Source organism: Balaenoptera physalus, assembly GCF_965194825.1.
Source record: "Balaenoptera physalus genome assembly, chromosome: 1".
Taxonomy (NCBI): Eukaryota; Metazoa; Chordata; class Mammalia; order Artiodactyla; family Balaenopteridae; genus Balaenoptera; species Balaenoptera physalus.
In genome coordinates this window covers 183,153,602-183,171,026 of record NC_138882.1, presented here as the reverse complement: position 1 = coordinate 183,171,026, position 17,425 = coordinate 183,153,602, and the positions used below count along the sequence as shown (strand labels likewise).

The 17,425-nt window shown below is 52.3% G+C and overlaps 1 protein-coding gene across 12 annotated transcripts in view; it reads left to right on the top strand.

Annotated features, from left to right (window-relative positions):
* The window catches only part of ARHGEF10L (Rho guanine nucleotide exchange factor 10 like), a 173,928-nt gene that overhangs the window by 7,463 nt on the left and 149,040 nt on the right, over nucleotides 1-17,425 (top strand). For 3 of the 12 annotated variants that reach the window (XM_082465117.1, XM_082465122.1, XM_082465108.1), the window contains exons 1-2: nucleotides 7,767-7,986; nucleotides 17,004-17,085. The exons of 1 other annotated variant lie outside the window; for it this stretch is intronic. The gene's annotated coding sequence lies outside the window, so the exon portion shown is untranslated. Of the gene's footprint in view, nucleotides 1-7,761; nucleotides 7,987-17,003; nucleotides 17,086-17,425 lie in introns of those variants that run through there. 8 more of the 12 variants (XM_082465114.1, XM_082465112.1, XM_082465109.1 and 5 more) reach the window with 6 other exon arrangements.

Genomic DNA, 17,425 nt, shown 5'->3' with positions numbered 1-17,425 from the left:
AGGGCGAGGGAGTAGATGTTAATGAACGCTGGGGCTGGTCCAAAAATCCAGTCTATAAAACTCCTGCCTGCAGCTTCTGGTGCGTTGCTAATGGGAGTTTATGTGAAGGACACAGCGGGATAAGGGCCCATTGTTTCCAGTGGGGACGGTTTTATGACTCTTAGAAAGCGTCTTTCATCTGGGAGACCAGGGAGCTTATGGAACCTCCCAGCCCTGGGCGGTGAAACTGGGGGATGCTGAAGGTTTCTGGGGCCGGTGCCAGGCTGCAGTCACGGCCAGGCCCTCCTGCTGACAGGGGCTAAGGCCTCCCTGGAGTGTCACTGCAGCGTCAGGCTGGCAGCCGCTGTGCCTCCCTTTCCCCAGGCCTAGGACCTTCTCTCCTGGAGACCTTCTGTTGGGTCCCCAGTGCCCAGCCTGGTCTGCTTGGCAAGGCTGGAGGCTCACTGGGTCTGCCGGGTTCCCTTTCTGTTCTCCCTCCTCAGGGGCCGGTGCCATATCCTCTTCATTCTTACGGCAGCTTCTAGAATAGGCTTTGGACTCTGTCTGCTGTCAGCTGACCGGCAACTCTCATTGCTTGGGAGGCTTGCCTGGCACCCTGAGCCCTGGGTAGGGGCAGTAACCTGATGCCAGGAAGCGAAGACCTTGTCTCTCTGTCCTTTCTGGCTCCTCGGCCAGGTCCCAGGCAGAGAAATCCAACCTCCCCTTGGCTCCGCAGACAGCCCCAAGTCCTCTGCCTGCTCATCCCCAGCGGAGGCTGCAGATACCCCAAGGAGTAGGTGAAGCTGGCTTCCTAGTGTAGGCTGGGCTGGCACACGGGGCCGGTGGGGATGGGCTGATGGGCAGAGGATCTTTACATGTTTGCAGCTGCCTCTGATGGCCCAGGCTGTGATTTTTCCCTTTTCCGTTTCATCTTTTCCATTTTGGGAGATACAGAAAGGCTAGAGCAGGATGTTTGGAGACATGAATTGGTCCCAGAATCCCCCCTCATCCTGCACCAAGATGGTAGCCATGGGCAGTGGGCACCACTCTCCTTTTATCATATGAATAAAAATCCACTCAGGTGAGTGCAGTGAAGGGGGATTGTCTCTGTAAGGACACAACAGTTCACTCAGATGGACATTCAAGGCTAGGACAGAATATCATTGTGCCTCAGTTTCCTCATCTGTAAAACAGGGATAAAAGTACCTACTTTATAGGGTTGCTGTGAGGATTAAATGAATTAATACATGAAAGTGATTAAACAGAGCCCAGTACAGAGTGTTATGGAAGAATCTGCTATTATTATTGCTATTATTTTTGCTAGGGCTAGGTGATCTCTGCCTCACTGTCTTTTTCTCTCACTTTACTTTTTTTGTTGTTGTTGGTGGTGTTTTTGTTTTTCTATGGCGTTTCTGATCTCCCAGAACCTCAGCTTGAACTTGGCTGTGGTTTATTGCAGCATGATTGCCAGCTCTGGCTCTGCACCCTCTTTCAGGTTCAGCGTCTGTGGTCATTTGACTGACTCAGCCTCTCAGCTCTCCAATGCCAAATTCTTGGGTGAGATGAGCAGATAGGCCCAGTTTTGTCAGCTGTTCACCCTGTTGTCCAATCAAGTGCACTGGGGAATAGGTTGCTGTCACGGCACGTGGAGGGGCACGCGTCCTGGCACGTCCAGTCCGGCCTCTTCAGAGGCTCTGTCAGAGCGGCAGAAGAACTGTGAACAGCGGTTTGGAGCTTTTTCTGTCAATCCACAGGAGCGTTCCGTGTTTCTAAGTGTTCAGGACAAGTTTTCAGAACTCCTGCTGCTGGCACTTGGAGCCTGTTTGGCTCACAAATTATTGGTCCATTTAAAATTTGAAATAGTTGTCAATATTAAAAATCAGGGGATTTCTTATGGAAATCTGGATTTCTAGCTTCTCTTGGGAAAAACAATAAGAAAGCTTCATAGTACACAGTGACTCATCTTCTAGAACTGGGTGGTGATTGCCCCTTTTATCTGGGGCAGTGCTTTCCAGGCCTCCAACCTTGAGACATAGTGTCAGTGGTCATGTTCAGCCTGCTTCTCCCATTTTCATCTCCTACCTGACCCCCTAGGTCCTGGAATTTGCTACCTTACTCCATATGCTGGCTCTTTCCCAGGGAAGGGAGCTGCGTAAAGAACAAGAAAAATTACGTAGCTTTTCAAAATTTTGGAATATATACATGAGCCCAGTTCTGTGTTAAATAGTCCACAAATATTACCTCATTTAATCCTCTAAACAACCTCATAAGGTATGTATTATTACTTTCACCTAGATAGTGAAACTGAGGCTCAGAGAATTAAGCAACTTGCTCTATATTAGCACGGGCCATCTGACTTTAGAAATGACTTTAAGCTTACAGGAAAGCTGCAAGTACAATACGACTTTCCCTCTGAGGCATTTGAAAGGAAACTGCTGATGTGACGTTCCTTCTCTTTGGATATGTAGTATGTGTTTCCTACAAACAAGGACATGCTCCTATACAACCATGATACAACCATCAAAGTCAGGAAATTCACATCATACATTTCTACCACCTAATCCTCACACCCTATTCAAGTTTTGCCGATTGTCCCCATAATGTCCTTTACAGGCGAAGGATGGAGTTCAGACCACATGCTGCATCTGGTTGTCGAGTCTCTTTGGTTTCCTTCAATCTGGAAAAGTTCCTTGGTCTTTCCTTGATTTTTGTGACCTTGGCACTTTAGAAGACATTTAGAGGAATGTCCCTCAATTTGGGTTTGTTTGATGTTTACTTGTGATTATGTGAGATGTGCATATTTGGCAGGAAGATCATGAAGTGATATTGTGTCTTTCTCAGCGAATCACATCAGGAGACTCATGATGTCAAAATATCCCCCAGCTGGTCATGGTAACCCAATCTGACAATCTGACAATTGAGTGAGAAGGTAACTGCCAAGTTTCTCTACTGTAAAGTTGCTCTTTCCCCCTTTGTGGTTAATAAGTATTTTGTGAGGAAGTACTTTGAGACTCTGCGAATAGCATTCCTAGCTTTCAATTTATTCATTTACTTATTTATATCAGTATAAACTCTTGGTTTCCAATTGTATTTAATGGAATGTAAATCCTTATAATCATCATTTATTTTGATGCTCAGATTGCCCTTGATTTGGCTAGTGGAAGCCTCTTTGAGTTGGCTTCTGTGTCCTTTTGCTATGTTTCCGTCATTTCTTGAGCAATTTATTAATTTCTGGCCCAACAATATGTTTCAGGCACAGCTTGTGCTTCCTCTGGAATCAGCCATTTCTCCAAGGAGCTCTGGTTCCTTTTAACAGAGAATGGTAATGGCCGCACCGCGTGGCATGCAGGATCTTAGTTCCCCGACCAGGGATCGAACCCATGCCCCCTGCAGTGGAAGCGCAGAGTCTTAACCACTGGACCACCAGGGAAGTCTCAGAGAATAGTATTTAGAAACCATGATCTGACTGCTAAGTGTGTTCATTGTCACTGGGTGTCCCTGCTCCCAGGCCCTTTTGGTGGACAGAGCTATGAGCTCACACCCAAATCTCCAATTCCAGTCCAACACCACAGGGTTCATTCTACTTTTCTCCCTTTTCATATTTGTATTCCCTTCTCCAACAGTGTTGGGAGTTTGAACTCTTGACAACCACTATACTAGGCTGCCTCTCATCAATAATACTTATGATTGTTTATGATAATATAGTATCAAATAGCATATTTATCTAATTTTGTTGGTGAGATGTTGAAAAATCTCTGTTAGACTATATTAGTCTTCTATCCCTTCAAAATCCTATGGGATAGAAGAGGGCAAAAGGATTATTGCTCTTTTACAGGCATTGGGACCAAGTGAAAGAGGTTGAAGGCTGTTCTCAGGGTCCTATGGAGAGCGTGGGGTGCAGAGCCCTGTCCTGTGTCTGTGTCCAGCCCACTGGACAAGAGTGTCCATCACCCCCAATGGTTGTTTTGGGAGAACTTTGAGACTACATCCCCAAGAGAAAGAGCTGCTCAGACTGTCCTCTCCCTTACACCAGGGCCCGTAAAGTGGTAGCTCAGAAAATCAAGTTTCCTTCTTCACCTGAGCCCCCCAAACCACCTCTAGCTGTGTGTTTCCCCACAAATGGCAGGTCTGGAGTTATGAGGAAACTGGGAGGTGGTGGGGAGATTGCTCAGTGCATCCCAGCTGCCTTCAAAATGCCCGTCCTACTGAACAGGGACAGGAGTGTTACTAAAGGAGAGTTTCATTTTGGTACGACAGATTATGTCGTCCTCATTCATAATCAAAATGTGATCCAGCCTCTCTTAGATAAGAGCCTGTCCATGATTGGTTTGACGATACAGGAAATAATAAGGACTAGCTGCCTTCTGCACACTCTCCATTCATACTGCCTGTGCAAGGGCGGTAGCTGGACTTGGGAAGTCCACTTTCCCATCTACCCTCTTCCTTTTTGATCTACTACAAGCCTGGGCCGACGGAAGCAGGGCCAGTCTGGGAGGCAGAGGCAGAAGCCCCGGGTTCCCATCCTCACTTTGCAACCAGCTTGCTAGGCAACTGTGGCTACGTCACTTAGCCTCTGTGACCAATGGAAAATACCACCACGCCCTCCCTCCCTCCCTTCCTCTTTCCCAGGTCAGCAGGAGAGACCAGGGAGAACAGAGGCCCGGTCCCATCCAGATGTATCACCCACGATTATGCTTACACAATAGATCCCGCACCACCAGAATGCTCAGCGAGGGGGACATTCTGGTTAATTGAATGTTCTGGGACATGGAAACGTTCCCAGAAATCCTTTTTGTTCCTTTTGTGCCTATTGAAACCCATGTGTTCAACTATTTAGCAAATATTTGTCTCGTGCTTATGCTCCATCAGGCTCTGTCCCAGGTGCTGGGGATTCCAGCCTGAATGAGATAGCGGAGTCCCAGCTCCTGAGGACTCACAGTTCGGGGGAAGACATGGGGCAAATACCCTACACAACACGGTAGGATGGGTGCATGGAGGAGGGGACCGTAGGATGCTATGGGAGCCCAGGAGCCCCGTCTTGGGGCACTAGAGAACAGATCCTTGAGAAGGTGTTATCTATGCGGAGAGCATCAAAAAGCCACAGCGTCTGGGGGATGCAACAGTAATGGCATTTCAGGCAGAGGGAACAGCATAGGCAAAGACCCAGTGAAATGCCTTGTACATTCATTCGTGCTGTGGAGCTTAGCATGTGAGGCTGGGCAGGCTAGAGAGAAGGGGTGTATGCGTGTCAGGAGAGCAAGATGGTGGAGAGAACAAGAATGCAGGAGAATTGGGCTGGGCTGGGGCCTGGCCTGACCTAGAAGGTGAGGGCTGCAGGCTCATTTATTCTCGAGTATGTGTTTCATGATGTGATTTTTTTTTTTTCTCATGCAGTATAAGCAGAATGTAGATGGAAAATGAAATGAAAACACTAATTCACAGAGGAGGGGCCTCAAGGTCAAATGGATGACACAGGACTGGGAGGAATGGTGACAAGTGGAAGGACACAGCTCTAAGGGGCCACCGCTCCTTGGGTCCTATAGAGTGTGGCCATGGGGGCCTGGCATTACCAGATCGTCAGATTTGTTAAGAGAAGCCAGCAGTCTGGCAATGGATGGGAAATCTCTCAATTGTTAAACGTTGGTAGCTAATTAACAATAATAAAATCACTGCGGGCAAAACAAAATGCTTCTGCAGGCTCTATTTGTTCTATGAGCTGGTAGTTTGCAACCCTGGATCCAGAAGTTTCTATTGATAAGGGTTTGAGGGTGTCCACTTGGTATGCCACTAACCTGTCCTGGGCTCTGGGGGCACAAAGGGGGCCTGAGGTATGGCCGCTGCCCTCAAGCTGCAGAGAGTTCGAGTTATTACATGCCCAGAATCAACTAACAGAAACAAAAGAGCTAACGGAAGCAACTAACCAAAGCACGAAGCGCTGTAGAGCTCAGAGGGAGAGGTGGTTGGGGAACAGAGGCCATGTGGGGCGGCTTCCGGGAGATTCTGGGCCTTCTGATCGTCTAGGATGGAGGGTAGACCTTAGTGCAACCAAACAGGGGGCAGGCATTCCAGACTGGAGGACTCAGGAGGGCTCAGGCCCAGGAGGGAAACAACTATAGCCAGGGAGGGGGGCTGGAAGAGGTCTGAAAGGCTGCAAATGCAGGTCCAGGGACTTGTACTTTTTCTATGCCAGCAGGACCCGAATATCTAAATTCTGGTCCAAGGCTTAATACCATGAGCCCCGAGGTCACTGGAGAGACATCTGAAGATGTTCCTGCTGCTTGCCTGGCATTCCAGAAACTTTCCTCCCCGCTGTCACGGCCACTGTTTATTCTTCCCTGGAATGGACAATCCAGCAGGGCAGGGGCCTTGCCTGTTTTGTTCACTGATGTCTCTTGCATACCTAGAATGATGTCTGGAATGTACTAAGTGCTCAGCAAACATTTACTGGCTGCACACTGTGAGCCCAGGGTTGCCCTAGGCTTGGGGGTTAGGATGACTTTATGAACAACTCTTAGGACAAGCTCTATGGGGCTTATGTTCTTGTGTGGAGATGGACAATAAACAAGCAAACCTATCAATGAATAAGATGATTTCAGAGAGCGTGGACTGGTGTGGCTTGCCTCGCTGCACTGTAGTGGCCTGTTATCCGTGTCTCCTCCTAGCCTAGGAGAGCCGAGGGGGCAGGGCCGGGGTCTGTCTGGTTCCTTGTTTCATTCCTAGCCCCTGAGGCTGGTGCCTGCCAAACAGGGAGTAGTTAAAAGAAAAAATGTTTTTGCTGGCTGTAGGAAAGAACGAACACAGGCCAACACAGACTCCAGGCTACATACACCTGTGACCTTTGGAGGCTGCAGAACTCATTATTATCAAGCCAGTAGTAATTGCTGATAAGCCTGAGTGTGAATTTCTTTGCATATAGGGAGGTAGCAGGGCAGTGTTTAACAACAACAGGGATCATCTTAATTAATGAGCTGATAACTGTAATTAACTGCATCATATCCGGAGGCCCCCTTTGGAATTCTGAGAGGGAGTAACTAGGGTTTGGCAGCTTTGGGTACTGGAAGGGAGGGGCATGCTAGGGTCTCGGTTCCACCACTTCCTTGCTGCGTGGGCTTTGGCAAGTTACAGCTCTGAGCCTCCGTTTCCTCATCAAGAAAATGGAGCTACATGGCAGGGTGGTTGCTAGTTCAAAGCCCTCAATGCCTGCAGCTGCCAGGATTATGGTTCCTGAGGTTATTATGGGAAACCAGGGTGCAGGGCTGATGTAAGGTGTGAGGAAGGTTCTCTGCGGCAGGGGCTCGGTGGGGGCCCATCGCAGGTCTGGGTTTTCCTCTGGGACCAACCCAGGCATCCCTCACCCTTCTGGGGTAGCCCTGGGCAAGCCCCTGTAAGTGAGGGAGAAGCAAGCGGCTGGCGCGGCCCGGGACCTTTCCAAGGGAGAAGCGGGGAAAGGGGAGGGGACACGGGGGGGGGAATGAAGGAGTGGGGAGCCCTGTGAGACCTGGGGGATCTTGCCCCAGCCCCTGCGGGCGTCGGTTTCTCCACCCGTCTGGCGAGAGGCTGGGTGGGCGGGAGGGATGGAAGCCCTCCTCCGGCCGCGGGGTGGGGGCGGGGTGGGGGAGCTCCCGGCCTTCCGGGGGTCGCCGGGCGCGGCGGCCTGGCCAGCAGGGGTTAAGCGGTGACTTCAGCCGCGGCGAGCAGGCCGGCGGGCCGGGCTGGCAGGCGGGCGGGGGCGGCGCCGCGTCGCGTTGTGCGCGGCGGCTGGACCAGGCCGCTCGGCAGCGGCGGCAGCGGCGGCGGCGGGCGCACCCCGGACCGGGCCGTGACCTCGCGGGCGGCGCGCGGCGCGGCCATTGGCTCGGGCGGCGGCGGGCCGGGCGGCTGGGGCGCGGGGCTGGGCCGGCCCGGCCATGGGCGCCCGCGGCCGCCGGGGCAGCTGAGGTGCGGGCGGCCGCCGGCGCCTTTGTGAGCGGCGCGGACAACAAAGGCGCGGCCGAGCGGCCGGAGCCGGTGAGTGCGGCCCGCGGGGCGCGGGGCCGGGCGGGGGGCTCCGCGATCCCCGAGACCCCGCCAGGGTGTCCGTGTGGCTCCGGGTCTCTCAGGGGCCGTGGGCGTCCCTGTGCGAGTGTCGCCGAGTCCAGCGTCTCGGTCTCCCGCGTGGTCCTGGTCTCCGCTCGTGCGTGATCCTTGTGTCCCCGATTCTCCGGGGGAGAGTCTCTCCCGGAGCCCGGGTCTCCTCCGTGTGCCCGATTGTGTATGCGAGTGTGTATCACAGTGTCTCTGGGGGTGAGGTCCCGGAGCTGGGGTTTCCTCTCTGTGTGTATGTATGTCCTGTGACATTGGAGCGATTGTATTACGTGTGTGTGTGTGTGTGTGTGTGTGTGTGTGTGTCTCCCCTCCCCCCATGGGAGACTCTGTGTCCCTTGGGTGTCCCATCCCTCTGCATGACTCCTGTCTGGCTTTTGTGCATCTGTGTGTGTGTGTGTGTGTGTGTGTGTGTGTGTGACCTCTGCAGGTTCTGGCAGGGACAGTTTGGAAATCCCCCCACCCCCACCCTGGGCTTCACTTTCCCTTTGGTTCACCCAGGCCTTCAGATCCTGCTGTCACTGTGGTTCAGCTCCCCCCTGCACTGACCTGAGGGTCCCTGGGATTAAGTGGCGTCAGGGATGCTCTTCTCGCCTCTGCTCTGGGCCCGCCTCTCCCACCCTGGACCCCTGCCCAGAGACTGGACGGGGGCGGCCTCCTGGAGGAGGGGAGTGTGGGAGGAGAGGATGCCCTGGTCAGCCGGAAGGCCACGGCCACAGAACCCGGTCAGGCCTGGACACTCCTGGAGACAGAAAAGTGTGTCCGGGACAGGCTCTGTGAAGATGAAGACCAGCCTCCTGGGCCTCCGGGGGTGGTCTTTGAGAGGGAGGCCAGGCCTGATGTAGGGGAGTCTGGGGAGAGTTCTTCCTCCCTCTTCCACGCTGGGGTCCTGGGGCAGGGGGTCAGGAAGCTTCCTTTAGCCTTGAGAGCCTGAGGACCCTGCCTCGGGCCACAGCAGGGAGGTGGTAGGGGTGGGCCACCCTGCCCACGGGCTCTGGAGCTAAGACTTTGTCTCAGAGGCCTTGGCCTTCCCGAGGGCTTCAGTCCGGGGAAGTCATGCTCCGCCTGCTGAAGCCCCATCTGTTCCTCCTCGGATGCTGGGGGGAGAGGACAGGTCGTGCAGGCTTATTAACATGCTCAGGTCTTCTCTGCAGGCCCTGCCTGAATGGCCCTGAGCGGCAGCATCCGTCCGTCCCTCTGTCTCTCCACCCAGCACTATGCCCCACGGTGTCCAGGCCTCGGGTATATAAACTGGAAAGGAGGGCACAGTCTGGATATCTCCAAGCTCCCTGTGGCTGGGTTAAAACTTCTCGGGATGGAGCTCTTCTTCTGGCTTGTGAGGCCTCGGGTTGTGCCTGCGTCTTTCTTACTTTGCTCCATCACACTTGCCTTTCCGAGTTCCCCTGCTCCTTCCTCTTCCACCAGAGGGCCGTTGCCTTAGCTGGTCCCATCCTTCCGCTCTTCGCTTCTAACTCAGGGATCTCCTCCTCTTTGGGCAGCCAGGCTGGCTCCAGAATTCCTGTTCGTGATGCTCTTAGAGCCCTCACTGCGGTCGGGGTGGGTTTTTACCCCTCCCAGTGGACTATAAGCCTTCGAGAGTAGGGCCCATGTCTGCCTTGATCACCAGCGCCTGACACACAGTAGGTGCTCAGTAAATGGTTGCTGATTATGTGGATGCCCAGGAACTAATGGTTCCTAAATTGTCCTGTTTCACAGGTTAGCTTTGAAGGAGTCTGGGGAGGGGGAAACTTGGTGGACTTCTTGGGACCCAGGTACCAGGTTCGTTTAAGAGGAAGGCCTACTGTTATTTAAATAAATAGTAAATTAACAGATAAATCAACAGTAAATTAAAAGCTCTTTATGGAACCCGGTATGTGCCAGGTGCTGGGCTAGCTGGTGCATATATGTCATCTTTTAAACGGTGGGAAGGAGCAGAGTGGAAAGAATATAATCTTCTTAGATAAGTTTTAAAAAGGTAAAGTGGGTGATATGTACTGCATATATATGTATGATAATAGTAGCTTAGATTTATGTTGCTCTTTCATGTCTGCTGTCTTTTTGTTTCTACAACCACCCTGATAATTAGGCAGTGAAGATGGGCTCATACCCATTTTACAGATGAGGAAGATGAAGCACAGCATTTAAGTGACTGCCGAAGGTCACAGTCAGTGAAGGACTCAAGCCTGGGTCTCCCTGACCGCCCAGTCCTTGCTTTCTTCTGCAAGCTTGTCTTTAGTATCTTTGGATTCTCATCTGCTGTCCTTGCCCTCAAGTCCAGGAAAGACAGTCAAACTCATAAACAGTGGAGTAGGCCAAAGTTTTCTTTCCTCCCCCACTGTGCCGCCTGGGCCCCAGCTCAGCTCCTTTCTTGCCATGTGTCCCTGAAGAGTTCCTTGGTCTCTCTTTGCCTCAATGGAGGGCATTTGAGTCGCCTTCCTTTGGGGTCCTAGTCTAATGAGCTCCCAGGAGTGACCCGTCCTCGCACAGCCTGTGCCCGGCCTTGGGCAGTGGTGTGCTGGAGTCTGTACTGAAGAATGAGATCTGATCGCTAAATTTTAGGCGTTTTGTGAGTTGGCTGTTAACCTGCAAGTTTATAGTATGTAAACTGGCTGTAGTGTATAAATTTACAATTAAAAAAATTATACCAAAAACAAGGGTAATAAGTACTCAGAATACAGTACTTCCTGATTATTTCACTGTTTTTCACAGTTACCTATGTATTTGTGATTATTTATATCTTTTGTGTGTGTGTGTGTGTGCGTATATATATATATAGATAGATAGATCCTTTTATATGTCTGTATGTATGTGTGTATATACATATATATACACACATACAGATCTTCCTCAACTTCTGATGGGTCCTGATAAACCCATTGTTAGTTGAAAATATTGTAAGTTGAAAATACCGTAAGTCGAGGGAGTTCCCTGGCAGTCCAGTGGTTAGGACTCTGCGCTTTCACTGCCAGGGCCCGGGTTCAATCCCTGGTTGGGGAACTAGGATCCCGCAAGCCGTAAGGTGCGGCCAATAAATAAATAAATAAATAAATAAATAAAATGTTAAAAAAAAAGAAAATCTCGTAAGTGGAAACTGCATTTAATACACCTAACCTACCGAACATCATAGCTTAGCCTCGCCTACATTGAACGTGCTCAGAACACTCCCATTAGCCTACAGTTGGGCAAAATCACCTAACACAAAGCCTATTTTATAGTAAAGTATTGAATGTCTCACGCAATTTATTGAACACTGTACTGAAAGTGAGAAACAGAATGGCTGTCTGGGTGCACAGTGGTTGTAAGCGTTATCGGCTGTTTACCCTGGTGACTGCACGGCTGGCTGGGAGCTGCCGCTTGCTGCCCTGCCCTGCATCACGAGAGTGTTGTACTGCATGTCACCAGCCCGGGAAAAGATCCAAATTCAAAATTCCAAGTACAGTTTCCACTGAATGCGTATCGCTTTCACACCATCATAAAGTTGAAAAATTTAAGTTGAACCTTTGTAAGTCAGGGATGTAATGTACATATGGGTGTGCTCCTGCCATCTCTTCCCAACTCTGTTCAGCGGTCTCACCTTGTAGCTTCAAAGTGGCCACAGTGAGAGCATTTATACCACAGAAATTGGAAAAGGCTGCAGGTGTCCCAGTTCTGCCCTCTGTGGAGAACCAGCTGTTAAACATTTACCAGCACACCATGGGAATCTAGCAGTGAGCTCCCTGAGCACAGCGCCCCCCTGGAGCTTGCATTCTCATGTGACAACACTCCAGGGCTGGTTCAGGGTCGTCACAGTGGGAGTGGCAGCTGCTGGGCTGGGTCTGCTATGATGGTAGGGTTATAAGTGGCCCTCAAATGAGCTCTCCACTCCAGAAACTGAGTTATCTTCCCATGAACCAAGAAGAGGGGACGTGGGATGAGGATAAGTTTCAGTTAATTGAGAGCCTGCTTTGCCATTGGTTGAAAAACCACACTCAAGATGACTCAGGTATCTGGGAGGCAAAGTGGTTGGGGTGCCTGAGGAGAGACTGTGGACGAGTCAAATAGCTCGGGGCTGGTGAAGGCGTGATGGCCGGGACTCGGGTGGCTAGAGCCGTCTGGGGGTGGCTTAGGCAACAGTGGACAGGACCCATCCATATGGATTCAGGGGCAGAGTAGCGTCAGACTGTTGAACAGGCAGGCTGTAGCTCTTGTACAGTCTGAGAGCCCTGGTTGGGAGAGGGGCATGAGCACAGTTACATACAGCGGGGGTGTGCGCAGAGTGTAGCAGAAGAATGGGTGGGGAGAGGGCAAGGGTCTGGGTGGAAGGAACAGCATGTGCAAAGGCTCGGAGGCACGAGCTGTTGGAAGATCAGTCTGGCTCAGGTGTCAGGTGAACCAGGAGTCTGCAGAGCTGGTGGCAGAGCAGGGGAAGTCCTGAACCTTTCTCAAGTCACAGCGCACACAGCATCATCTGGGTACCAGCAAAGGAACGCTGCCAGCCCCCTTCTGCCAGGGGCATCGTGCTCTGCGGATCACCCCCTCCCCTGAAAGTCTTTAAGTTTTCCGGGTAGTTTCTTGTTATCCTCAAGCTTGCTGCTGTTCCAGCCCTAGCATCTGTGGCTGGTGGATTCATAAAAAAAAATTCCATTTTAATATCAGGCCAAAAAAATACAGAATTGGGAAGGTGGGTCTGCTGCCCTCCCTCCACCCCAAAGATAAAAGTAACGGTTATTTAGGTTATCCAGTATTTTGATTACCTCTGCTACTTCTGCCCTTTATTTAGGCAGATAATTGGGAGCTTGTTTAAAGACAACTCATGTTACTTTAATGCCTGTATGTGGCAGACATTTTTCATGCATCAATTCATTTAATTCCCACACTGATCCTGCAGGTGGGTACTATTATCCCATCTTATAGATAAGGAAACTGAGTCTTAAAGAGGCTGAGTGACTTTCCCAAGGCCACAGTATAAGTGGCACGATTCGAACCAGGTGGGCCCTGAGCTCTTTCTACAGTTCCCCTTTGTTCTATTTTCCCCTTTGCCCTTTGAGGAGGGGAGGAAGAGAAGATTCGACACATGTCTGGAATCTCAAAACACTCAGCCCTTCTTCGTTGGAAGTGAATGTGTGTTTTCTCTCCCATATAGCTGGGTTCATCACCCTGTGGTTTAGGGTCAAGGCCTAGAATAGAACTCGGTGCCCAGATGGACCGCTAGTCCTGGTGTCTGGAAAGTGCTCATATAATGATGGCTCGTGTTTATGGAGAGTGCTGATTGTAATAGCTCATATTGACGGAGTGGCAGGCTCATTGGCGGGTGCGGGGCTCGCAGGAGTTTGTTTGGTCCTCGGCAGTCCTGACAAGTGGGCTGTATCATCAGCTCCGTTTTACAGCTCAGGTAAGTTATCTTGCCTGCCCGGAGACACGTAGCGCGGAGGAGCGAAAGCAGCGCTGCTTGACCTTGTTCTGTTTGCCCAGAGCCCCAGCTCTCAACCCTGTGTCCTGGAGCCGTGCCACCCCTTCCAGGGCCTGGCCTCTCTGTGCCTCTGACAGCCCCTGGCAGCGGGTTCCACATGCCGTGGGAACTCGGGGCGGGCAATCGATCGCTTGGCCAGCAGTGCAGGTTATGCCCACCCCTTGGTCAGAGGCTGGTGCTGAGCCACGAGCTTTACCTTTTCCTGACCTGTCTGTGTAGAGAGAGAACCCCCTGCCAAGCGGCTCGTCTTTCCACTGACCTGTTGGGAGGGTGGCCTTGGCCCCGGCCTCACCACCACCTCGTTGCAGGGACATCGCCAGTCCGGGGCAGTGCAGGTGGCTTGGGGTGACCCCTGTCCATGACTGCACATTGGGCCTGAGGCGAGGTGGCATTTCTGGGTCTGGACCCCCTCCTACTTGAGAGCCTGGCCTCTGCAGGACCCCCCTCCCAGCGGCTTCCTGATTGGTATGCATCCCTGAATTCCAGCCCTGAGCACGCGAGGTGAGGCGGGAACCAGCTCCCATCACTGCCCTCTCTTCATTGTTTGAAGTGGGCAGACTTGGAGCGAGCTTTAAAAATACGGGCTTTTTATTCAATTTCCCTAGAAAAACAATGGTTTAAATTAAGTAGAGGAGTAACCGTCTCTGGAAATCGAAGAAAAATATTCTGGAACCCAGACATTACCCAGAACCTTTGAATTTCTTTTAAAATAAGGGTTTATTTTACTTTAAATTATGCGTGTATTATGTGACCATTGAAAAAAACTTGGACTATACAGGGAGAAGAAGATTAAAATGCCCCTTGTTGCGCCACCTGAAGACAACCTGTCTCAGTACTGCAGTGTATAACATTCATTTATTCAGCGATTCATCTGATCATTCGGCAAGTACCAATTTAGGGCCCACAAAGGGCTGGGTCTGTGCTGGGCCTGAAGGGGGCACAGGTAAATGGTACCCTGCTTCCTGCTGGACCTCTTTCTTTTTTTTTTTTTGGCTGCATCACGTGGCAGGTGGGATCTTAGTTCCCTGACCAGGGGTTGAACCTGTGCCCCCTGCAGTGGAAGCGTGGAGTCTTAACCACAACGGCCAGGGAAGTCCCTGCTGGGCCTCTTTCTATGCTGGACCTTGGGTAACTCACTTGGCCCCTCTGTATCTCAGTTTTCTCATCTGTAAAAAGGGTGTAGTACAAGTACACTGCTCAAGACAGTGCCTGGCCCACTGTCCTGGCAGAATTGGTGGTTCTTACCACAGTGACCAGGCCAGTTGTAAGTAGCCTTGCCCTTGTGGATCTTATGTGATGGCGGAGGAGACAAAAGCCAGACAAACGAGTTAAAGTAACCGCATGTCATGGAATTAGTCCTGCCAAGGAAACAACCTAATGTGATAGGATGGGAATAGCACGGGCTGGGGGGAGGCTGTTGGGAGAGGAGGGGGTGTACGTGGGGGTTAGTGGTGCAGAATTCGTCAGCTGGAGGTGGTGAGGAGGGCCCCTCTGAGGAGAGGCATTTAAGCTGAGTCCCAAATGACAAGGGAAGACCCACCTCCCCCTCCCCCTGCAAAGAGCAGACGGAAACGTGTTCCAGGCAGGTGCACAGCACATGCAAAGGCCCTGAGGTCAGAATGATCTTGGCTGGTCTGAGCAGGAGAAAGCCCAGGGCTTGCAGTGGCCAAGGCGGGGAGGGCAGTATAAGGAGACGCTGTGGAGGGCCATGTGGATCAAGGCAAGCAGTTAGGATGGCTAATCCAGGTGCAGCAGGAAGCCATCAGCAGTTTCTTTTTAGTTTCCTGTAAATACCTTTATTCATGAAATACAATCCCAAGATTCCAGCTATAAATAGCTCTGGAAAGAAATTTATGTTTTCTTCAGATAATTTATTCAGAAATAACTGAGTGCCTATGACGGGGAAGCACTGGCGTGGATGCTGGAGGGTGAGGGATGGCCTCATAGATGAGAAAGGGGAGGCCTCGCCCGCAGGTGACTGGTGACCGCGTGCCTGCATCCCGCCCCGCTGACCCCTTCCGCAGCCTGCTGGAGCCTTGTGGGCTCCGACTCGCCTCAGGAAGGTACCCTCTGGCTGCAGGAGGAGAACCGGCTGTGGGCACCCGGATGGACTTGGGCCCGGAGGAAAGGCTCGGGTGGCTCGGGTATGAGAGGTGGCCATGGAGCTGGAGAGAAGACTTAGAGAAAGAATCGGCTGGAATTGCTGGTGGATTGGTCACAGGGGCTGAGGGAAAGAGAGGAATCAAGAGGAGCCAAGACTTCTAGAATCTTCTTCTGAGTGTCTACGTGGGTGGTGGTGTCATTACAAAAAGGTGGTTCCGAGGGGGTTGAGAGCATGGCTTTGGAGAATCCAGGAATCCAGCTGGGGACAGGTTCACGTTGAGAGGCTGGCTTAGAAGTCCACGGGAGAGGTGGGGGCCCCTTGGCTGGGTGTCATTAGCATATAGATGGCGAAGGTGGGACCACCCGGAGGCCAGGTGGAGGAGGAGGATCCAGGAGAGGAGGCCGAGGAGGGGCAACCAGGGTGCTAGCAGGAGAAGGGAGGGAGAGTGGGGTCTCTGGGAAGCCGCCACACCACGCCACGCCACGCCACGGGGCCTGTTGCAGAAGAGAGCTGGTGGGCCACAGGGCTGCAGGCCGTTGAGAGTGGAAGTAAGACCAGACAGGAACACGGAGGCAGTTTGGGCCTTTATAAGGGCACTTTTGGAGGAGGGATGGGGTTGGAATCTGCAGCGGGATTGGCTGGGATGGGAGGGGAGCAAGGAGAGACAGCGTGTGCGGACAGCGCTGAGATGTTGGCCAGGCAAAGGGGGGTTGGAAAAAGATGTCTCGGGTGGAGGGGAAGTGGGGGGACCCAGGAGAGTGGTTTGTGCTGGTGGCCAGCACTGCTCCGAGAGGGGACAAGACACAGGGGGCAGCTACGGGAACCGGATCTTTAGGCAAATGAGAGAGGGTGGTACCCAGTGTGATGATGTGGGAGTTGGGGGGAGGCATTGGCCCTTGATGGGAGCCAGGATGCTCTTAGGAAATGGGAGAAGCTGGGATAGATTTGGATTATACATGAGGAGAAGTTGGGGACAGTCCCATCTGATGGCCTCATGTTTCTTAATGAAACCTGGACCAGAGGACGGTGAGGTAAAGGCCCCCCAAGACTGCTCCCCCCGGAAGAGGTCATTCTGCGGCCACTAAAGGAACAGGCAGAGATGGCTGGGTCCCCACAATGACGGAAGCAGCCTCAGCCCGCCTTTGTATAGACAGAAAGGATCAGAGAGGTCAGTGGTTGGTCTGAGATGGCACAGAGGGGCTGAGCCCTCATTCCCAACTCAGTGGGGCTCACGTTCTCCGGGGCACCGGGCTGCTGGGGTGTGGGTCCCGTGCCAGCAGACGGGGGCAGCATCCAAGCCAGTTGGGAGGGTGGTGTCAAGGACACTCGGACCCTGCAGCAGGAGCTCAGTGCCCCGTGTCACGCCCGTCTCCTACTTTTCTTCCCCAGAGGTCAAGTGCAAGGAACTCACCTCTTCGTGCCAGGCACTGGACTGAGCACTCTGGGAGGATTAGGTCGCTGAGTCCTCACGGTAAGTGAGGTGCGGGTGCCGTTATTGTCCTCCCTCTACAGCGGGGAGAGGGGTCCCGAGAGGAGAAATACCACCCAGCAAGCCTGTGCCAGCCACAAAAGGGGGGTGAGGGTCCGCACCCAGCGAGTCTGGCTGCTTCTCCCACGCACGCCCGTTTTGCAGAAGAGGACGCCACAGCTCGTGGATTCGTTAATTTGTTCTCAGTTGCTTGTCCTCGCATTCCTCTCCTCCCAGCATATATTTACTGGACACCCCCTCGGAGCCGGGTACTGGGCTAGGAGCTGGAGATGAGTGCAATACGGTGACCACCTATCTGGGGTTGGGGGAGCAGACAGGTAAC